General features: G+C 35.6%; 1 protein-coding gene and 1 non-coding gene across 5 annotated transcripts in view; both read right to left on the bottom strand.

The window, feature by feature from the left end:
* Positions 1-23,350, bottom strand: part of ARHGAP24 (Rho GTPase activating protein 24) — a 726,334-nt gene that overhangs the window by 443,975 nt on the left and 259,009 nt on the right. The window lies entirely within an intron of this gene.
* Positions 22,618-22,724, bottom strand: LOC129501903 (U6 spliceosomal RNA). Its single transcript, XR_008662844.1, has one exon. It is a non-coding gene; the product is annotated as a U6 spliceosomal RNA (small nuclear RNA).

Raw genomic sequence — 23,350 nt, forward strand, 5'->3', positions numbered from 1 at the left:
TGAAAAAGCAAAATAATAGGCTCAGCGTAGTAATAAGTTTATCTTATACTTAAAGCAAAGATAGTATAAATCCCTGTATCAAGGATTAATAAAGCATAAATAAATTGTAAGGCCAGTAATAAAATACTAGGTCTTGAGATGCTTCTGTTTTCACACAATAATGATCTTAAAATCAAAATGGTTTGGAGAAGCTGCCAGTTATTCCTGGAAGGTCACTGGCAAGGAATATACTGTTCATCCTTTCAACGCACTCACTCATGTCAGTCAAATGTTCTTCTATACCGCTTATTTATTCATTCATTAAACAAATATCCACTGAGGATCTTTTATGTTCCAGCCACTCTTCTTAAGTTTTGGGGATACAGTAGTAAACAATATATACCACTGATGTATCTTGGCAACAACAATGCCAACTCTCAGAATTTGATGTGGATTTCTTTAGTTGAAATATTTCTTTTTGTTCCTGTATTTTTTAACCTGTATGTCAAGCCAACTGCTGGACTATGGGCTTTACTCAGAGAGTCAACACATCAGGTCCCATTGATATGCTCAACATTTATACTATAAAAAAGAACGGGCAGAGTTTTACACAGAAAGTGAAACCAACCATCTGGCCCACATAATTAGTGCTGCTGGAAAATTATGGAATACTACCAAACTACATAAAAGCTATTCTTAAAGCCCCATGTCACTTTGATTACACTGTGCAAATGAAAAAACTAAAACCTAAATTTATTTACTCATTAATTATTTCTTTGGACAAAAATTCTTAAGTGTCTACTCTCTCAGTCTTTAGAATGAGTGTCCTATGGATTCCTGTATAATTAAATACATAAAATAATACCACTCGTGAAAAGAATCTAGACTTGCTGAATGATTTCTTTTTTTTTTTAGATTTTATTTATTTATTCATGAGAGGCACAGAGAGAGAGAGAGAGAGAGAGAGAGAAGCAGAGACACAGGCAGAAGGAGAAGCAGGCTCCATGCAGGGAGCCCAAGGTGGGACTTGAAACCCCCGTCTCCAAGATCACACCCTAGGCTGAAGGTGGCGCTAAACCACTGAGCCACTGGGGCTGCCCTGCTGAGTGATTTCTGACTGTTTTCTTATACTAAGGAATGTTAAAGAATGTCTATTTGGGGAACTAAGATATTATACATGGATCGATTAGTAAAGCTGGTATTATATTTCTCGATAAAGTACTATTGGGGTGCTTACTGGAAAATCACAAACCAGAAATACATTCTAAGTATCTTCTGTCCTACAAAATGAGGGTTTTGAAAAGGTACAGTAGAGAGGGCTGATGTGTTCCTAGAGACTTCCAAAGTGATAAGCCAGCTGAACTAGTGAAGGGGGTAAAGAAGATATTCTTAACAAAAGTTAAGTATCACAGTGAAATAGTCCAGACCCAATATTCACATAGGAGAAGTTCTGATAATAAGGTGGTACTACACTGTAAAGATGAATGGTTTATCATGATTCTCATTCATTTGGAAAATCAAGTACACGTTTGTTAGAACTTCATAGGCTTCATACCTAATACTCTTCTACTATTTTTAGACACACTAGAGCCCTACATTTTTGATAAAAATAAAAAGTGGCTTAGAAATATTCACTTGTTGGGATCCCTGGGTGGCGCAGCAGTTTGGCGCCTGCCTTTGGCCCAGGGCGCGATCCTGGAGACTCGGGATCGAATCCCACGTCGGGCTCCCAGTGCATGGAGCCTGCTTCTCCCTCTGCCTGTGTCTCTGCCTCTCTCTCTCTCTGTGACTATCATAAATAAATAAAAATTAAAAAAATATTAAAAAAAAAAAAAAAAAGAAATGTTCACTTGTTAGCTAGGCCTGAAAGAGTATATGGCACTTTGTTTTTTTAGATTAAGAAGCAGTTCCCTTTGTAAAACAATTGGAAGGTAATTCTTTCACCATAGATTCATATTTTCACAATAAATAAGAATGAGGTCCATTTTTTTTCATACATTCAACAAATATTAATTGAACACAACTCTAGCTGTGAGCATTGTGAATATAATAAGAATAGACTTAAATTAACCAATTCTCAAAAGAAACAAAATAAAGTGGAGATTATTTTTTAAAAAACAGGAAATACAAATCAAAACTATAATGAGATATTACCTCCCACCTGCCAGAATGGCTAAAATTAGCAACACAGGAAACAGCAGGTGTTGGCTAGGATACAGAGAAAGGGGAACCCTCTTACACTGTTGGTGGGAATACAGACTGGTGCACTCTGGAAAACAGCATGGAGGTTCCTCAAAAACTTAAAATTAGAATCACACTATAAGCCAGCAATTTCATTACTAGATGTTTACCCAAAGGATACAAAAATACTGATACAAAGGGACATATTCACCCCACTGTTTATAGCAGCATTATCAACAATAGCCAAATTATGGAAAGAGCCCAAATGTCCATTGACTGATGAAAGGATAAAGGAGATGTGATATATACAGACACATATATATTATGTGATATATGATATATTTATACACATATACATACACACATCTATATATATATATATATATACACATATACATAATGGAATATTACTCAGCCATTAAAAAGAATGAAAATTTTCCATTTGCAACGATGTGGGTGGAACTAAAGTATATATTATGCTAAATAAAATAAGTCAGCCAGAGAAAGATAAATACCATATGATTTCACTTATATGTGAAATTTAAGAAACAAAACAAATGAACAAAAGAGTAAAAAAAGAGAGAGACAAACCCTAAGACAGACTTTTAACTATGAAGAACAAACTGAGAGTTTGTTTGAAGGCAAGGTGGATGGGAGGATGGGCTAAATGGGTGATGGTATTAAGAGGGGCATTTGGGATGAACACTGGGTGTTTTTTTTTTATTTTTATTTTTATTTTATGATAGTCACACAGAGAGAGAGAGAGAGAGGCTGAGACACAGGCAGAGGGAGAAGCAGGCTCCATGCACCGGGAGCCCGACGTGGGATTCGATCCCGGGTCTCCAGGATCACGCCCTGGGCCAAAGGCAGGCGCCAAACCGCTGCGCCACCCAGGGATCCCAACACTGGGTGTTATATGTAAGTGATGAATCACTAAATTCTACCCCTGAAACTAATACTACACTATATGTTAACTAGCAAATTTAAATAAAACAAATTTAAATAACTAACAAATTTAAATAAAAACTTGAAACAAACAAAAAATAGCACCAACATTCATAAGACTAACTACAGAAATGAAGAAATTAGCTTCATGGTCCACCAGATGGTACATCAGGTTTAATTTGGCAGAAATTTTCCAAATGTGATACTCAAGATACTAATAAGTCAATAAAATAATTTGGAAGAAAATACTCCTAGCATATCTGCAAGAGATATATGTGTTCCTTGAAGAAGGCTGGCAAAAAACTGAAATCATTGAGATGAAACCTGAGCAAACTGATATTTTAGATGCATGACTCAGGAAAATTACTTTTTTAGTGTCTATTAGTCATCATTTAGGATAGTTGTTCTCAATTAGAGTGGTCTCCCCCTACTCCACAGAAAATGTTTGAAAACACCAAAAGATGTTTTTGGTTAGCACAACTGGGGATAGGGGATCTATTGTTATCTAGGGGGTAGAGCCCAGAGATACTACTAAACACCCTAGATGTCAGGTATTAACCTACAGGTCAGCCCCCCATAACAAAGAAATCTCTGACCAAAAATGTCAATAATTCAGAGACTGAGAAACCCTCCTAGAATACCTAAATGATGATGAAAAGCAAAGAAAGAGTGATCCAAAGGATTTCAAGCCAGATGAACTTGCATAAGTCCTCTGACAGGTTTCACCTGTATTTTGTTCTGAATCACCAATAATCTTATTTTTAAAATCAAAGTATTAAACCAAGTCAACCAAGGCTTTTCACTTTTCAAAATTCAGTTATAAACAGGTGTTTCATTTAGTTAGATTTAGGAGTAGTATGCCATAAAATTATGCATCACAAGGTACTTGCCAAAATCTACACTTTGATTTATGACTAGTACGTCTAGAACACTGTAGTTCATGGTCTCTTCTTAAGAGCAAATTTGAGTTCCAAAAGAATCACTGATGACAACAAAATTATTTTACACTTATGTGCACACAACCTTTAAAATATGTGTACCTATGATGTACTACAATGACTACTACATGATATGTTCAAGAAGGATTTTGTCATAGCTGAAGACTAGTCAAGTTACTATTATATATTTGATTCAGAAGATCAAGACTTGTCTCTATCTTTCATAGTATTGAATAGACAAGTAAGTATCAACTGAATATTATTACAAGTATAATCAATTCAAATGAACAGTTCTTTATTACTGCCTATATAGAGGGTGTGGCCTAGATACAATCCATGTCCAATTACAATCTAGAACTCATGCATATGCAAAAAACATACAAACAATATTCATCTGCTTGAATTTTGTTTAACAAACACATAGTCTTACAAGGCACTGTCATAAGAGCTTTGAAAATATTAACTCATTTAATCTTTATGTCAATCCTATAAATTAGATCCTAATATAATTCCTATATTTATAGATGAGGGAACTCAGGTACAAAGAGGTTAATTCTAGCACTCGTGCCATTAGAACCTAATTATATCTTCCACATTATTGTTATACTTATCAACTGATCTTCTACTCTGTACCAATCTTTCTCCTTCCAATCCATATCCTACACTGATGCCAGAGCCATTTTTCAGTAGCATATCTACTCATTAATTTCTCTGCTTTAAAATCTCCAGGGGCCCCAGATTTCTTATGGGATTGTTTAAAAATAAGCAATAGTAATTTTAGCAATAATAGCTAATATTTTTCTGCTTTCTGTGGATGAAGCCCTATATTAAGTATTTTACAGGTATTATATTGCTCAAACCCAGCTCTTATGGTACAGAATACAGGGTTTGGCACAATCTGACTCATGTGTACACCTTTTTCCATGCTTCACTGCCTTTGTATAGATTGATTCCTTCCCTTAGTGACTTTCTCCTCTTTCTGGCACTGTCCTACTCATCAGCTCCCCCAGAGATAGTCATTCTATTCTCTGTGCTCATAATGCACCTCGAATATACACTGCACTGACCATGTCACCTTATAGTCTATTGTTCATACACCTGTTTTATCAGTGTTTAAGAAACACATTCCAGACTTATTTATGTTCCTGACATATAATAGGTACTAAACAAACTTATTGAATATATGTCTCAGGAAATCAGAGAAAGAAATTGGGTGTTTATTGTCAATACTGAGCAGCCAGAAAATCCATATCTCCTTCTCTGATCAAATCAAAAGATTTTGTGCATGAGGTGAAATTTCAGGAGTCACTTAAAAGATGGAAGAAAAAAGTATTTGGCAGGTTTGAGAGAGAGAGAATTTCTGTTTTCAAAGTGATGCTTGGGAAACAGTATATGAATGAGTGTACAAAATAAAGTTTTAAGTTATTCTCTCTTAGATTAAAAGAGAACTAAAGTATATGAAGGAATGAGTGAAATAGTTTAACACACCCAGGTAAAATTTTCCATATGCAAAATAAAGCTCTCTGATGGAATGGGCGATAGAGTAACATTTACAAAGAGTGGCTTCAAGTTGGATATTTACCATATCTGAACTCTGATAACATTCTTATGTAAAACTTATGGCTCAGAACCTTTAGTTTTGCCTCTTGATTATTAATATGCATTTCTTATCCTCCCAAATAGGAAATAATGCCATGTTCATCATAATACCCTGCACTCTATCTAGTGCAGTGTTTGCACATAATTAATGTCCAAAATGGGTTTTGTTAATTGAATAGAAATCACAAGTGAAGCTAGCAGAAAATATGTTGGAGCTATACTGAATGTCAAAAATACAAAATTACTTTGTATTCTAAATTATAACGAATTATTAATAAGATATGGTTTCAGAAAAGACATTAATGTTCCTTGAAACTATTCTCACTTCAACTTTCCCTATAATACTGTAATTTAATATTTCTATCACACTTTTCTCTGGAGTTCCTCAATGCTATTCCATTGGTCTGTCCCACATCTCCCGAGAAAATCAAATGTGTTAGATATTGCTGACCTATAATAGACGAAGCAGTGAGTGAACTTCAATCATGAATCAAATTACTATTTGAACTACTAAGAAATAAGTTACATAAAAAATATACAGATCATGTGTAATATTCCTAAAGGTAAAATGTTAACACAATATAATGGGATTGGTCCATAAGTATGTATCTAATATAAATAAGTTACACATTATTTATCTTTTTTTTTTTTTTAGATTTTATTTATTCATTCATGAGAGACACAGAGAGAGAGAGAGGAAGAGACACAGGCAGAGGGAGAAGCAGGCTCCATGCAGGGAGCCCCACGTGGGACTTGATCCCAGGTCTCCAGGATCACACCCTGGGCTGAAGGCGGCTCTAAACTACTGAGCCACTCGGGCTGCCCCACATTATTTATCTTTAAAGATGACAAGAGAATATTTTCCCCATGTGTATATTCTCCATAAGACACTCATAAATTTATTACTGACACTCAATTGTGCAATAGGAATAAGAGTGGTATTTGCTTTCAAAATTTCGGTAACCATCTCCAGTAGAATCCTCAGTATTCTCCAGTAGAATCAGATAAAAGTGAGTTCTTAGACAACATCAGGAAAAATCCCATGAGTTGTCTCCTCTTTTCATATAAGTAGAATCCCTGTGGTCTTCAATAGTGGCTTCATGACAGTCCCTCCCTGTATCACTAATATCTAACACTTAAAAATCATTAAGGTTTTCCCAGGCTCCTATTTGTTTTTATCTTAAATCTAATTTTAAGAAAGCTATACTGAGATATGTGTGTGCAGGGGGGAAACCTTTAAAATATATTTCATGCTCTGTCCCTCAATTAGTATCCCTCAATTCATGTCCATCAAAACAAAATCTGAATTCATTAGCTCTATTTCAAAGGAAAGAAATGCAACAAAAGGATTAAAAGCATGCACCTCCAAAAACAGGCACCCTAGTAGGGGAGGGGTAATAAAAGTTCCTACAAAAAAAAAACCTGATTTTATTTTTCTAAGATAAAAGAGAAAGCAAAATAAAAGGGTGACTCTCTAAGAAAACAGGAATACAGGGAACATCCACTATCACTCTCTGGGAACTCCAAGCTGTGGCTCATTATAGGCAATATCCATGGCTTATGCACTAACAGTAAACTATCTGCTGTGATGCTGTTTTCTAAGAATAGTGACAAGTCTGTACTGAAGCAGCCACAGTATGTTACCTGTGGATTAGTATGTAATTTCCAAGAGAATAACTATGGTGAATAAATTTAATGAGCCAAAAACTAGCTAAGACCTAAGACAGGACAGAACACACAGTAGGTGCACAATAACAAGTATAGTTTATTTATATAATAGCTTTGGCTCAAATAGCAGTATGTGCTAAAGATTTAGCCATGTCTTTTTTCTGAGAAATTAATGTCTTTCCATACTTAATTTTTTAAGAAAATTCATCAAAATTGTGTAAGCTTTTTTTTTTTTTTTAAATAGAATGGTTAAAACTGTCCCTGGTTTTCTGAGATGAGTCCTAATGGAGAGAATAAAGAAAGTTTGAATCAAATAGTAAGATATCTATAAGGTGAGTTAGAAGAGGTCTGAAAAGGATTTAAATGTATTACATGAGCCACAAGCATAAGCTGTATGTTTTTAAAAATACTAATAATATATGGACATATAAAACTATTAACAAAAATATAGCTATAGGAAAAAGTCCAGTTAGATCTTGATTATAAATATGACTGCTGTTTGGTATTAGAAGTCATAATTTGAATTTTAATAAAATAATGGATATAGTAGAAACAAAGTAGAAACCAAGTCAAACTAGGCTACACTGTAGTTAAAAGGTTGAGATCATTTGGTATCCTCCATCACAAAATAGGAGTGTAAAGCCACTCCATTTCACAAGAAACCCAAAGACAACCAAAATAAATCAACAACATTCGGCAATCAATAAGCTATCTCCTAATTTTACCTTCTTTTTATGCCTATGACATTTACTGGATTTTAGTCTGCAAGCACAAATTTTGTGTTTATAAGATATTATATCTGTATTACAGAGACTTAGAACTTTCTCACTAAAAGCATCATCTATGCCACCACCTACGATGATTCAGCTTCCTCACTACACAGAGGCATGATGAAGAGAGAGAGGGGAGGTGAAATCTACCCCATGTTCTGCGCATGCAACCCAGCATGGGCTATGTCTTTCTGAAGTATGAGAATAACTTTTTCTACTTCATATAAAGGTGCCATATGAATTTGTGGTAGCCCTGTGCATTGCTATGAATTCATAAATGGGCACTTTGTCATAGTAATTCCATTATAGGCTTTGGACTGGGCCATTTTGGGATTTAAATCTGAATATTATCTCTTAGTATAGGTGTGGCCTTATCCAAATTATTCAACCCCACTAACCCATCTTCTACATGTAAAATAAGAATAGTATCATCTACTATGCAGGGCTTATGTGAGAACTGTAGATCTAAAATGTCCAGAAGACATCATTTTATGTTCAGATGCTCAATATATGCTTGACACTACTACTAACTCCACAATTCTGTGATAGAAACTTTATTTAACTAAATTAAATTCCTATCTCTTATGGTTAAATCTTCTACAGTGTGTATTCAATGTTTACTAATAAACATAGTAAACATAGTAAACATTGTCTACTAATGTAGACTAATAGTAGAGGAAACATTAAAGAATAATATTTATGCCAAGAATATGGTTATTAAGTACAGAATGTTTAAGATTAGCCAGGTGTTTGGTAAAAAGATGGCGCATCCCAAGATTCTGATTCAAGGGTCCAGAATGAGGGTCAGGATCCTGCAGTAGAATTTTCCAGGAAAAACTGACATATGTAAACCACACTTTGCAAAACTATGCTACATCTAGAGAAGATTGTTACCTTCAATTTAGCCTGTAATGAGAGATAAATTATCTAATCTCCAAAAGACGTCTAGATATACAAATGAAAATCATGGGCACAGAATTGAGTTGTTCACCACCACATCTATATGAAAATGGCCAACCTCTTTAAGTATCAATTCCATCTCAGTGCAATTATGTCAAGAGTACAGATTATGGGGGCAACAAAAAATATATTTATTGACATGACTATTTCTATAAAATTAAATTCCAACATAAGGAAGTAAGTAGAATCAAATTCTTTAAATACTTCATTTCATTTTCTTACCAATAAACTTTCCTCCAGAGAGGAGAGAAATGATCTTTCTTTTTGCCAACTCACTTTTAAGGCATTTACTTATTTGTAAGCTAACTGACCCTTATTGCTAACTATATTTACATATTATGGATGATAATTCCACTTAGAAATTTAACATGCTCCTTTAAACATGCTAAAAACCTCTCAAATGACATTTTCAACTTTATGCCTTCAAATTGTTCCTAATTATACAATTATCTTTAGCTAAGTGTAAAATTTTAGTAATTATGTCATTTTCCCACCATTTACCCTTAAGGTAAGGAAAAAAGCATTTCTGAAGTGTTTTGTATAATGTTTTTGTAAAGCCAGTTTGGAATCCTAAAAGATGAAGAGAGTACATCTCCTAGACTAGATAGAGAGGAAATAATAATTTGATTTCAGCTTGGCTTGGAAAGTCACCAACTCCGAAGGCAAATTGTGCCGGCAATATTTACCCATACACCTCCCATAAATCTCAAATCTGAATACTATTATGACAGTGGCTAAGATAAGGGGTCTTAGGAGGTATCATTCCTTAATCCCAGTCTTCACTTTATTGCTATATTGTTGCATAAGGACGGGAACTTCACAGACATGAGCTCAGTGAATCCCACAAAGCGTATTGCTGAGAGCCTAAGCACCCATCATGTTACATAATCACAGTGAAGCACAGATCCTAAATTCCTTATATAATGCACACGATCTGGAAAGGACCTGAATACCTTCATCCCTCAATACCTTCATGTTAACAGCTGCAGAGCAATTAATGACTTAACTAGTAGTGTTGGCCATATTTGCATTATGAATTGAAGAAGGGAAAAGAAAAGAATAAAGTTTAGCAGCATTAGGAAAAGTCTCATTATGTTAATGAGGTTATCAATGGTACAAATAACATTTATATTTGTTTAAGAAATGCTTATGTTGGGATCCCTGGGTGGCGCAGCGGTTTGGCGCCTGCCTTTGGCCCAGGGCGCGATCCTGGAGACCCGGGATCGAATACCACATCGGGCTCCCGGTGCATGGAGCCTGCTTCTCCCTCTGCCTGTGTCTCTGCCTCTCTCTCTCTATCTGTGTGTGACTATCATAAATAAACAAAAATTAAAAAAAAAAAGAAATGCTTATGTTTACTTCCTCCAGAACGGCTACCTCAGTCATATTTTGATTAAGGCATGTCTAAAATTGATTTACGTTCTTTGAGATATAGTAATGGATGGCAATGAAGAGGTGCTCTGGGGCATATACGGTTGTAGGTCACAACCCTAAATTATTTTTAAATGGGAAATCTGGAGTCCCACACAGTATTCAGTTGAGTGTTTTAGTTCTTGGAAAATTTAAGGGACTTAATACATTATTTTCATTTTAGAGTTAACGGTGGAATTAGATGACACATGGGGAAGTGTTAGACATGTAATAAGCATCCTAAAATAGCAGAGGCCTTCCTTACTGTCAGAGAAAAGAATGTGGTCTCCATTTTTGCATGAGCCTTTGTTCTCAATACTAAATAGCTAACATTATCTGAATACATCAGATACCATTCTACCATGTCAAAGACTGGCAGAGTCACCTGGATGTGAGTCAGCCACCAAAGGGCCAAATGACCAGCCCATCTGGTATGTGGTCATGTGACAAGTAGGCTATTTACATACACACATCAGCAAGATATAAACACAGCCAATTATATGAATATGCAGGGAAAAAGGCAAGCCAGGACAAAGTGAAACAATAGTTCTACAGTGCGTCTAAACTGACCCAAAGGAAAAAGCCAAATTATGCATTTGTACAATTCCCTTACTTTGTATCATGTGGACAAATAGAGACAGGACAACAGGACAGCCCAATGTACTGAAACAGGCAAGAGTTTTGGAGCTAAGAATCTGAATTCAAGTCCTGGCTCTATCAAGTTATGAGTTGTAAGACTGTAGGTATATTGCTTAAGCTATTTGAGCAGTCTCTACTCTTGAAAAGGTGGAATAGCACCATCTACCTAGTTAGGTTGTTGGGATGTTTACAGATAATCTTTATGAAATACCCAGAACAGTACCTGACCAAACAAGAATGTGCTTACCTGGAAACATAATGTAGAAAGAATAGCATAAGTAGCAATAACAACACATTGCCTGTATATATTATCGCCATGACTTTCATTGCTGCTGCTGCTGCTGCTGCTGCTGCTGCTGCTGCTACCACTACTACTACTATCACTAACACTAACACCAACTTATGTATGTTGTGAAAATACTGATTTGTAGCATGGTAGGTATTCACTATCTTGATGTTTCATCAATTGAGTTTACCACCTAAACCAAAAGACAAAAGCAAAACAATACTCAGAGTTGTGTGATTGAACTGGACTAAATTTACAGGGTTTACTTTATTAATGTGCCGTTTAATTAATGTGCCATTCAGTCTTCATGATGGTCTTGAATAAATCAAAGGTCAATTAAGAACCTTATTTTTCTTTATCAGGCATAGTCTATATTCAGATACTAGTAAGACAGGTGCCTAGCCTTTTTCTGTTCATTTTATGATGTTTTAATTGAATATTTTCCAGAACAATTCACACAAACCATATTTTTCTAGAATCCAAACACAAACTGATTTGAATACCAGCACTGTTATACACTAAGATACATATAGTTTCCTATTTTCTTTAAACTGTTCAGAAAATTCCACGATATAAGGCATCAAACATTTCAATGATTTAAGAAAGGAGAGCTAAATGACTTGATAGCTTTAGCTTTTCCAGTGACATTCTGATACAAACCATTTCTTCCAAAGAGCAGCTTGCCATAACCTTGGTTAGTGTCCTTGGTTGTCACTAATATGTGATAATTCTATCAGCCTCTTACATGGGTCAGAATGAGATAGTTTCTGTGGAGTTTCTTGTGAGAATCATGAAAAATCATGAATTCATGGAGAAAAATAATCCTAAGAGCATTTTAAATAGGTAAAGATTAGTTAAAATGAGTATCAACTAGTTTTATTAACTGAATAGATAGCATATTAGAATCAACAATAGGTTGAGATGCTAAAAGAGGGAAAGGAGTGGAAATATCACTAAGAAGAGTATACAATCTGAGGATGAAGCACAACAATAAGGTGTTGTTGCAAGATTTCCAGTTGGGATGCTGCTTGCATTTCCAAGGGAATGACGATAGGAGGATGTGAAGTAGAGGGTGGTAGTACATGAGTGTGGCTATTTCAGGATGGAGGGAGTAAAAAGGGGAGGGAGCATTAGATACATACATACAAACATACATACTACCATTTCAAGTTGTTCTTAAGACCATCTGCCAGCATCTTGCCCTCCATTTACCTGACACGCACCATCTGTCATCATGTAACTTTCAATGACTTGTCTTCATATTAGAGGCCGCTAAAGGTTAGTACTGAGGAGGGAGATTAAATGAACAGCATTTTTCCTTAAGAGTGAAACAATGTTATTTTGAGAATCGATATATTGAGGCCATTGTTAAAGAGCTTGAGAAAAAGACCATTTAAGCAGGCATGCTATGACCAAATAATATTTAAATTATAATTTGGCATAGTTTTTCTTAGCCAACTTCACTGCCCTCAAATGTTCCTCTACTCCTTGACCTACTCCTCCAACACACTCTATACTTAAGTAATCATCATCTACCTGAGTGCTTCCTAAGTACACCACACATTTTCACCAACTCCTTGGGCAAATCATTAACCATGCCTGATAGCCTCTCTTCCCCATATTTGCCCATCCAACTCCAATTAATGCTAATTCACATCTGCATCTGCAAGATTTCCTGCAATGTGCATTCTACATGTTCAGCTGATTTTCCTCTGACTCGACACCAGTAGAATCAGGCACTGCATTGATAAGAGAGACATAAATGAGTTCAATACCTTATAGGTAAGAAAAAGACAAGAGGTATTTTAGTATAAATTAGAAGACAGAATGTGGAGAAATACTTAGGAAAATTTCTCCCCCTCCCTTATCATTGCCTCCATTTGCAAATATTTGTTATTGATTGAGGACCTACTGTGTTCTTGGTACTACATTAGGCATTGTTGAAAACTGTGAGATAGAACTGGTTTTCTTGGAAGGAACATTATCTATGCTCACCCTCTTAGTTACGGAGCTTTCTATGTCAAATGAAATCAAACTAGACAAGGTGACCAGTTTTGACATTTGTTGTATACTCTGAAAAAAGGTACTGTGATCTGAGAAATTCATCAGTGCCTCTAGTGACTTATCCACATCCCTCCTTCAACACCTGGACACTCAGATTTATAAAACATTTGAAGTCCCTGACAACCTTTTCACCTTTTGCATCACAAAACTGCATAAATCTTGTATGTTTTCCTACACTGAATGTGGAAATTAAACCTCTTTTTAATATAGTATCTGTCTTGCTTGACTGGTTTATGGTGAGAAAGAAGGCCAAATATGTTTTTGAAGCAATAACTCAACAAGTACAAAGGACAAGTGTGCAAATAGCTTCATCTTACTAAGTAAGCATGTTTTTAAATCCTCATAAAATATAATGTCATACCTCATCAAAGTTGTTAAAAATTGGGGAGGGTGGCAATATTTAGGTGGCTAAAAAAGGTATAAAAGTGACTTGCAAAAGCCATCATCTCCACAAAAACATTTTTGCACGATGGAATGTGGAAAATGATGTAGGAGAACACTCGACAACAAACCACAGACAGGGAAGGCTTTAAAGACAAAGAGCTGTCTTTTATTTCACTTTTATAATCAACAAGACTAAGAGATTGCCAGTCCCAGTGAAGAATTCAGTGCAGGGAAGGGTGACAAATCACCTAACACATGACCATATATTGCTTTGATCCTGATGTCAACTGATGAGAACTATATTCCTCCAAAAAACAAATACAAAATTCTTCTAATGCCTAGAAGGATCCAATCAGTGCTTTCAAAACCCTTCAGGGCTGACTCAGTTGCTCTGAGAAAGGCAATTAAAATAATGAACTTTAAATTATGATTTGATTGAGATCTGTGTACGTCTTATTTCTCCAACAAAATTAGAAACTATGTCACCTACTTCCAACCTCTTGTTAACAATAATTAATAATTAAAATAATTAATTTTCTGATTTACTTGGCAAACAGTAAAAGAAATCTAGGTATGACACTGTATCAGGTGTCATGAGAAAGAAATTAGCCATGTGGGGAGGGCCAGACAGTCCTGGGCTCGAAATCTACCTTGGGTAAAGAGCATAACCTCTCCAAGCTTCTGTTTCCTCCCTGGGAAAGTAGGATAATAAGCAAGTTAAAAAATAAGTTTATAGAACAATGGCACTCAGCTGGCATTCAGTCCCTATTGATAAATGGCACTAAAAGGGAATTGAGTAAATCATGGTCCTTATTCCCAAAGAACTTAAAATCTAGGAAGCCATATAAAACAGGTTACAAATAATTTTTATAAAATGTCATCTCACTGGTACCCCTAAGAACAAAGTCATTCTTCACAGCCAATTTTCCTGGTTGGCTAAGGATTTTACACTTCTAAGCATTTTTTAAAAAAATTATTTGAGTTCAAAGTGTTTCTATTAATATCTTATATATTTGTTTGCTTTTCCCCATGATAACCTAAACATCATTTAATATTTTCATAACTCTGCAATCACTTTATGAACATCAGCTTAGGGCACTTTACTAAGTGGGCACTTTGCTAGGTTTATTTGCTCTACCTTCAATGGCCTTAAATTGTTCTAATTTTGAGGATTTCTGTGTGATATTTTTAGAAAGTCTCTTATCCTTTCATCAGATGTAACTTCCAAAGCTGTAAGAGTTTGTGTCTATAATATCGCTCTGTCTCCTAATTTACTGCTTCAAATCTACAGTAGTCCAGGGATGGAAATCACTAGCAAGTCAAAATTGCTTTTACATTTTCTATAAACATTATGTATTCATTAAAAATTACAAATACATATCAACCTTTAAATTTGAAGTTACTTCAGAAGTCACTAAGCAGAGTCATAGGTTTTCAACCCAAAGTTTATAATATCAGCCTCATAACATACAAAAAACATTAAAAACTAAATAAACTGGGCATTGCAGTAAACATGATTGATGAAGGATTAATGTCTTTATATACAAGTTCATACAAATCAACAAGAAGACAATGAAATAAAAGGCAATATATAAAGCAAGTCACAAAGAAGAAATGATAATTAGTGAATGTACATACCTATGAGAAAATGTCTAACCTTTTTAATGATCTAAGAAGTATATATATTAGTTAGCCTCTAGCGACTAAAGTAACAACTTTAAAAAATATTTTAAATGAAAAAATGTTTTTAACTTTTTGAGAGTTGTGCATCTGTGTTCTGTTTTAAAAGGCAATTTGGCAATCAACATAAGGAATCATTAAAAAGTCCGCCGTTACATAATATTTGGAAAGGCAAAGATAACATGATAATAACATTTACTGTTAAAATTGGAAGGAAGATACTAGTAGCCCAAAAATAAGGGATAGGTGACAGAAATTACATTTCTTGAGTTAAATACAGTTATGTGGTGGTGGATTAACTATCCATGTTAAATATACAGGTTTAAATATGCTCTTAAGTCTCCTCTATGTATAAAACAGTGAGATATTGGTATGTATTGACAGACTAACAGAATAAAAGAGAAAATTCAGAAATGGATGCAAGCACCATGGAAACTTATTACATGATAAAAGTGTCATCTCAAATCACTGGAGAAAAGGATGGACTTTTTTAAAAATGAGGTTGAGAAAAAGGGGTAGCCATCTAGAAAAACACAAAGGGGAATCCTACCTCACACCATATATCACAATTAACTCTATATGATTTAGACATCTAAATGTTAAACAAAAACAAACAAACAAAAAACATACAAGTACTAGAAGAAAGCACAGATATACAGGAAGCCTTTCTAGTTATGATCCAAATTCAATAAAATTTGATAAATAACATAAAATTATAGAAAAAAACCACATAAGTTTTCAAAAAAGTAAAGTCAAGACTAATGACGAACTATTTGCAATGTGTACCACAAAAAATAAATCTTCAATTTGTCACTTTAATATGTAAAAGCTCTTAGAAATTGAGAAATAAAAAAACAATTTTAAATGCCAATAGAAAAAAACATAGGGGATCCCTGGGTGGCTCAGTGGTTTAGCGCCTGCCTTCAGCCCAGGGCGTGATCCTGGGGTCTCGGGATCGAGTCACACATCTGGCTCCTGCATGGAGCCTGCTTCTCCCTCTGCCTGTGTCGCTGCTTCTCTCTCTCTCTCTCTCTCTCTCTCTCTCTCTTTCTATCTCTATCTCTATGTCTCTCATGAATAAATAAATAAAATCTTAAAAAAAAGAAAAAAAAATGTACAAAATATAAAGTTGACCCCCAAAAAAGGTATACAAATCTCCCAGCCCATAAAAATAAAAAAAGATGGAATTCTCAAAGTAGAAAAATTCAAAGTATAACTATACCTACTAGATTTTTTTAAATGTTAATATTTGACAGCATACTCTGTTGGTAAGGCTGAGTAGAAAAAGGTATTGTTACATATTAATGTGAGAGGTACAATATTTTGTAACTTTATGGATGATATAGTAATACCTAAAAAACTATGTGCACTTACTCTTAACCAAGCACTACTTCTTGAATTTTACCTTAAAGATCCACCTCTAAAATTAAAAAAACAACATACATTCATGGTTTACTTAGAAAAATAATAATTTTGCAATAATGATAGTTTCAAATGATATATTGTAATATAAAAAACAGAAATAGCCTAAATGCTATTGAAAAAACTTCTGATACTTCAACACAATGAAATTATATGAAGCTATAAAATCAAACAAACAAAACAAGGAAACGTTCTGAGAACTGCTAATAAGGGTGATTTACAGGCAACACTGTCAAGTGAAAACAATAAAATATAGAACAATATAAATACCAAGTATTTTGTGTAAAAAAAAATAAGGAAGAATAAGAATATACATATCTCAGGGGCACCTAGGTGGCTTAGTCAGTTGAGCATCCTACTCTTGATTTTTGGCTCAAGTCATGATCTCAGGGTCATGAAATCAAGCCCAGCATGGAGTCTGCTTGGGATTCTCTCTCTCTCTCTCTCTCATCTTCTGTCCCTCCTCAACACCCCCCTCTCTCTCCCCCCAAAAAGAAATATACGTATCTTAGTTTACTCATCCCTTTTTGCATAGTTTTGACTTTTAAATTATGTAAAAGATTTACCATTCATAAAACAAAATTAAGTTAAAAAGAATTTTAAAAAATAGTGTCCCTCTGCTTAGAGGAGTTCTTGAATCATAAGAGATGCTATGCTTACCCATATAGGGCAAACTGAAAGTTCTGAATTATAAAGCCTTAGGCTGGAGCTTCCTTCTGAAGAATTTTAGCCCTCTCAGAGGGCCCCACATGACTGGGACCCAGCTGCCCAGAGCCATCACCTTCTCCATAAGCAGCCTTCATTGACTTTTTTCCTCGTGTCTGACTTCACTTCTTTAACATGCTTCCTTGGATCACTTCCCTAAAGTGATTTTTATTCAAATCTTTGTTTCATGTCTGCTCTGGGAACACCCAAAGCAAGAAGGGTTATATTACTTTTAATTCAAAAATTTAAGTCACAAGAGTTATCATTTTATCACGAATTTAAAATAATTCCATATATTAATGCAAAGATAACACATGATCCAATGGGCCAACTGATCATTAAGAATGTGGTCAATAAGTCACTGGACAGGAATTTAGGTAAATTTAATTAGGGTTTCCTTCCTCTACACTGTTAACACTTTTCCCTGCCAGTCCTGATTCAAAGGGTTACCATATCTGCAAGTGGCTGGAACCTGAGTAGAAATTCCTGTGTGTCTGTGTGTCTGCTTCCCCTGTGGGCTAAGTGAGCCTCATACATAAGCCTGTTCCTCAGACCCTCAGAAGCTCAAGGAAGGAGAGGCTGAGTTCTCTAGGCCCTTGAGTGTGGAAAACTGAAAGGCAAAGAGAGCAGGGAGCTTTATTCAGGAACGTTAGCAGGAGAATAAAGGCCAATTATCTTCCTCCACACTGAACAGCTGTATAGGGCAAAATCCACTTTCTTGCCTTTTCTCATTTCTAAAGTCTGCCTACATTCCTACACTCATGATTCCCTTCCGTCTTAAAAGCTTGTGATGGCAGGTAGAGTCTTTCTCCTGTCACATCACTCTAATACTAACTCTTCTCCCTCCTTTTTTCATATTTGAAGGACATTTGTGATGACATTGGAACCTTCTGGATAATCCAAGATAATCCCTTTAATTTAAACCTAATTCTGTCTGCAAATTGAATTCCCCTTTGCCAACTAACCTAACCTATCCACAGATTTTAGGGTGAACAGCCAATTGGGAGGTCACTATTCTGCTACAGTAAATGGTGTGTATTTTTTCTAGTTGGTTAATTGCTGGTTTCCAGGAATGCTACTATTTTATGTATATTAATCTTGAATCTGAGAACATGCCAAACTCCTGTATAAATTGTTCTAATGATATACCCGATGTCTCTCTTGGATTTTCTACTTAGTTTCATTATTTGTAATTTCTTTCTTAGAAAATTATCTACTTCATCTAAAATTTCAGGTTATTGCTACAATATGGCCATACTACTCTCCTTTGAACTGTAAATCCCTTTTGTATCTGTAGTTTCAAGGTGTTTTCCTTCCAGTGCTATTGATTTGTGCTATCTTCCTTTTTTTCTTACTCACATCTACACATGGCAATTTCTCATGCAGCTGCCTACAGATAGTTTTGTGTCACTGACAAATCCTCCTGTGAGAAGGGAGATTATAAGGTATTTGAGAGAGGAGCGAAAGGTCAAAGCACCTGAATGAGGCTGCTTCTCTTGGTAGACAGAGATGATGCGAGGAACTTAGAAAAGACGAGTGTTTAGTGATTTGAATAAATATCCGCAGAACAGTCTATCAGAATGGCTCTCTATAAGTTAGCCTCTATGAATATGGAAAGAATGCTATAATACCTTTGTTACCCATCTAACTCCATAATTTATCTTGCATTTTCAGACTCTCATAAATATTTAATAAAGTGTTACTGACATGGGAATTGGAGACATATAAATCTATTTATGTAATAGCTAAGACTCACTTGTGACTGACACTTTGCATAAGCAAAGCAATAGATAAAATTATACATGATAGTTAATGTACTGCTTGCAAAAGGCAGTCCGACAATCTCATTCTTAAACTCATTAAGAAATAAATGGATTACCTATAACAGAATGGCTGGGGATATGATTAGTAGCTGAATATGGAAAAGGTGAGCAATGTGACAAAGAATTAACACGGGAAAAGAAAAGGTATACCCAATGTGTGCAGTATCACGTGGAGAGGAAGGAATTTGCACCATCACAGAATAAAAGTTGCAGAAATTACATGGAAACAGACTACTCCACAAAGACTGTCAATAAATCTCATGAGGAACTAATTTCCCCAGATAGAAACAGGATTTCAGGTCTTATAAGAGAACAGATTGCAGGTAAAGGCAACGTAAACACATTAGAACCTCTGTCATGACAACAAGCAGGTAGAACAAGTGAAATGAGGACACCACAACTATGACTTAGATCAAACCTTTCACAAAAATCCCAAAATCATAAACAAATCAGAATTAGGCAGTCTGAAGAGCAGAAAAGAGAACCCATCATAAGGAGGGAAAAAAATCCCAGAAAAAAAAAAAAACCAAAGCAGCAGGTAAGAAAACATTTCACAACGTCAGATACATTGAGCACTTATTATTTTAATACCCAAACATCAACTGTTCTTTCAAGAAATTCTCCTCCAGCCACGTGGCTCTGGTGTTAGCTGATTATGACTGAGTCCCACCTGGCTGGCTAGACTGTCTGTATTCTACTGAGCAAAGCTAATCAGAGTCTGTTGAGACTGACCAAGTTTGTGCTAGAACTCTTCCATTTGTCTGGCTATAGCAATGTGAACAAGGTCTTCCCACAGAAGGTTTCCTCGCTAGTGGAGAGAAATCAGAGAAAAAGAGCCTTCATGCTGAGAGGAAAAAGATAAATGTAGAATCCCAACAGTGAGATTCTAGATCTAGTCAGCCCTAATGTGAGCTCTACACCAGCCCTTCCTAATGATTTGCTTATATGAACTGATAAATTCCTCTCTGTTAAAACTATTTCAAATTGGTTTTCTGTCTTCAAAGACTCATGACCAAGAGACCAACTACACACATGCAATCAAGAAAACACACACACACACACACACACACGAAAAACCTTTACAAAGAAAAAGGAAGTGAATCTGAGAGTATTTAGGCAGCTGGACAGGAGAACTGAAAACTTGAGCAGAAGAAAATGTTTCTCCTTAAATGTGGTATGCTACGATTATTTCACATTGCTTTTGTAAGTGGATTAAAAATTATAGGCTGACCAGTAAGGGCCTATTAGTAGTCCCAGGGGCCAAAACGAACACTGGAGGAAGAACCTTCATGTGGCTGACACGGTGGCAACAGGGAAAAAATTTATGCTTCCTCTGGAGCCTGATCACACTCAGGCTTATTTCCTCTTCACTTGAAGTGTCCATTTGAGGTTTGGCACCTCCTTCTGAACTGACAGAACCTAATAAATTTCTTTCCCAACTCTCTTTTGGAATTAGGTGGCAACTTCCTTGTAGAATCACCTCTTGATTGAGACATTCCTGCAAATAAATTAAGGTCTAGTAGCTATTACTTCTACCCTTCTGTTTGTAGAGCAGGAGGTGACCAACAGGACTGGAAGAAGTGCCAAAGATCCACAGGGCACAGACAAAGCCAAATTAATCTAAGAAGCAGGAAATGTAATCTATGGCCAAATATTGGATGAGATGGTCCACACAGCTAACCTGGAAAACAACTCAAATCCTTTTTCAGTACTTTGTCCTCTGGAGTGTGAACAATTGACAGAGTACTGATTCCCCCTACCCTTTTAAAATTGATTTATAATTAACAGTGTTATCTTAGTTTCAGGTATATAGTATAATGATTGAACATTTCTCTACATTACTCTGTGCTCATCAGAGTAAGTGTACTCTTAATCCCCTTTATATTTTACCCATCGCTTCCATCCACCTTCCCTCTGGCAACCACCAGTTTGTTCCCTGTATTTAAGAGTCTTTTTTTTTTTTTGTCTTTTTTCTTTTGTTTGTTCATTTGCTTTGTTTCTTAAATTCCAAAAGTATGAGTAAAATTATATGGTATTTTTCTTTCTCTCACTAACATTTCATTTAGCATTATATCCTCTAGGTCCATCTATGCTGTCCCAAATGTTAAGACCCTATTCTTTTTTATGAATAATATTCCATTACATAGATGGATGGATAGATTTAAAGACAGATATATAGATATATATATCTCACATCCTTAAGCATCCATCCATCTATGAATGGACACTTTGGTTGCATCCATATCTTGGTTATTATAAACAATGTTGCAATAAAATAGGGGTGCATATATCTTTTCAAATTAGTGTTTTTGTTTTTTGGGTAAATATCCAGTAGTGGAATTACTGGATGACAGACTACTGATTTTAATTAGCCTCTAACTCAGTTGAACCTCTTTGTGACAACGGAAAGTAATTTAACCTCTCTCTGCCCCTCTTTCTTCTGGATCAAAACATGGCTCATCATTATCATACAATGTCTAATAATCTTAGCTTTGTATTTGTTACATGTAAATTAAATAGCTTTTTACCTTTTAAAAAAATTATGACAGGTCACAGAGAAATCTGATCAGGATTCAGGTACCTTGGACTTCATTTCATTAGTAATGACCTTGAGTACTAATTTATCCTAGGAATATCCTACATTTCCAAACAATTCCAAAAGACATGGTAAATGAAATAATTCCTTAGAATCCAGGTGGCAAACCTTTACTAAAATATAGTAACCTCGGAACACCTGGGTGGCTCAGCAGCTGAGCATCTGCCTTTGGCCCAGGGCATGATCCGGGGATCCAGGATCGAGTCCCACATCAGGCTCCCCACAGGGAGTCTGCTTCTCCCTCTGCCTGTGTTTCTGCCTCTCTCTCTCACTGTGTCTCTCAAGAATAAATAAATAAAAATCTTTAAAAATAAAAAATATATAGTAATCTCAACCACTCTGTAGTTGAGTATTCTCTTACAGCATTTTCAACATCAGTACACAAATTATAACGGCCCTAAGTGACTGAAATTTAACATGTAATGAGCAACTATAGTGAACCAGGTACTAAGCATGGTGACCCCAGCAATAAAAATAACAACCTATATAATAACTAGGATAATGACTAATATGACTTGTACTCAGTATGTGGCAGGCATTTTACTAAGCATTATTTCTCTCTTTAAAAAAAAATATGGAATGCTTCATGAATTTGTGTGTCATCCTTGCACAGATGTCATGCTAATCTTCTCTGTAGCATTCCAATTTTAGTATATGTGCTGCTGAAGCAAGCACTAAGCATTATCTCATTTAACCCTTTTAGCACTATGAGGTAGGATCTATAATTATTTACGTGTTACAGTTGAGGCTCAGTGAGGTTAAGTAATTTGCCAAAGGTCACATGGTTAATTGGTGGAGAATTGAGACCAGAACCCACACTTCCTATTCTGGGTGAAACTGCATTCCCCACAAGAAAGATCTTTTGAAGATCTGCCTTGGAATAGACCTTGTTTGGAAAAACAGTTATTGCAGATATAATTAGTTAAGAGAAGGTCTACCTGAAGTAGGGTGGCCCCCAACCCAGTATGACTGGCGTCCTTGTAAGAAAATGAACACGAATACAGAGACACACAGCAAAACGAAAGATAACAATGAAGACAGAGCTTGGAGTGATGTAGCTGCAAACCAAAGAAAGCCAAAGACTTCCAGCAAACTACCAGAAGCAGAAAGATCCAAAGGCGGATTTCCCTACAGGTGTCAGAGGGTGCATGGCCCTGCTGACACCTTGATTTCAGACTTCTAGTCTAGAACTAGGAGAAAATACATTTCTGGGTTTTGCAACTACCTAGTTTGTGGTACTTTGTTACAGCAGCATTAAATATCTAATAGACCTCTTTGCAGATGACATGATACTGTACATA

Source organism: Nyctereutes procyonoides, unplaced genomic scaffold (genome assembly GCF_905146905.1).
Source record: "Nyctereutes procyonoides isolate TBG_1078 unplaced genomic scaffold, NYPRO_anot_genome, whole genome shotgun sequence".
NCBI lineage: Eukaryota > Metazoa > Chordata > Mammalia > Carnivora > Canidae > Nyctereutes > Nyctereutes procyonoides.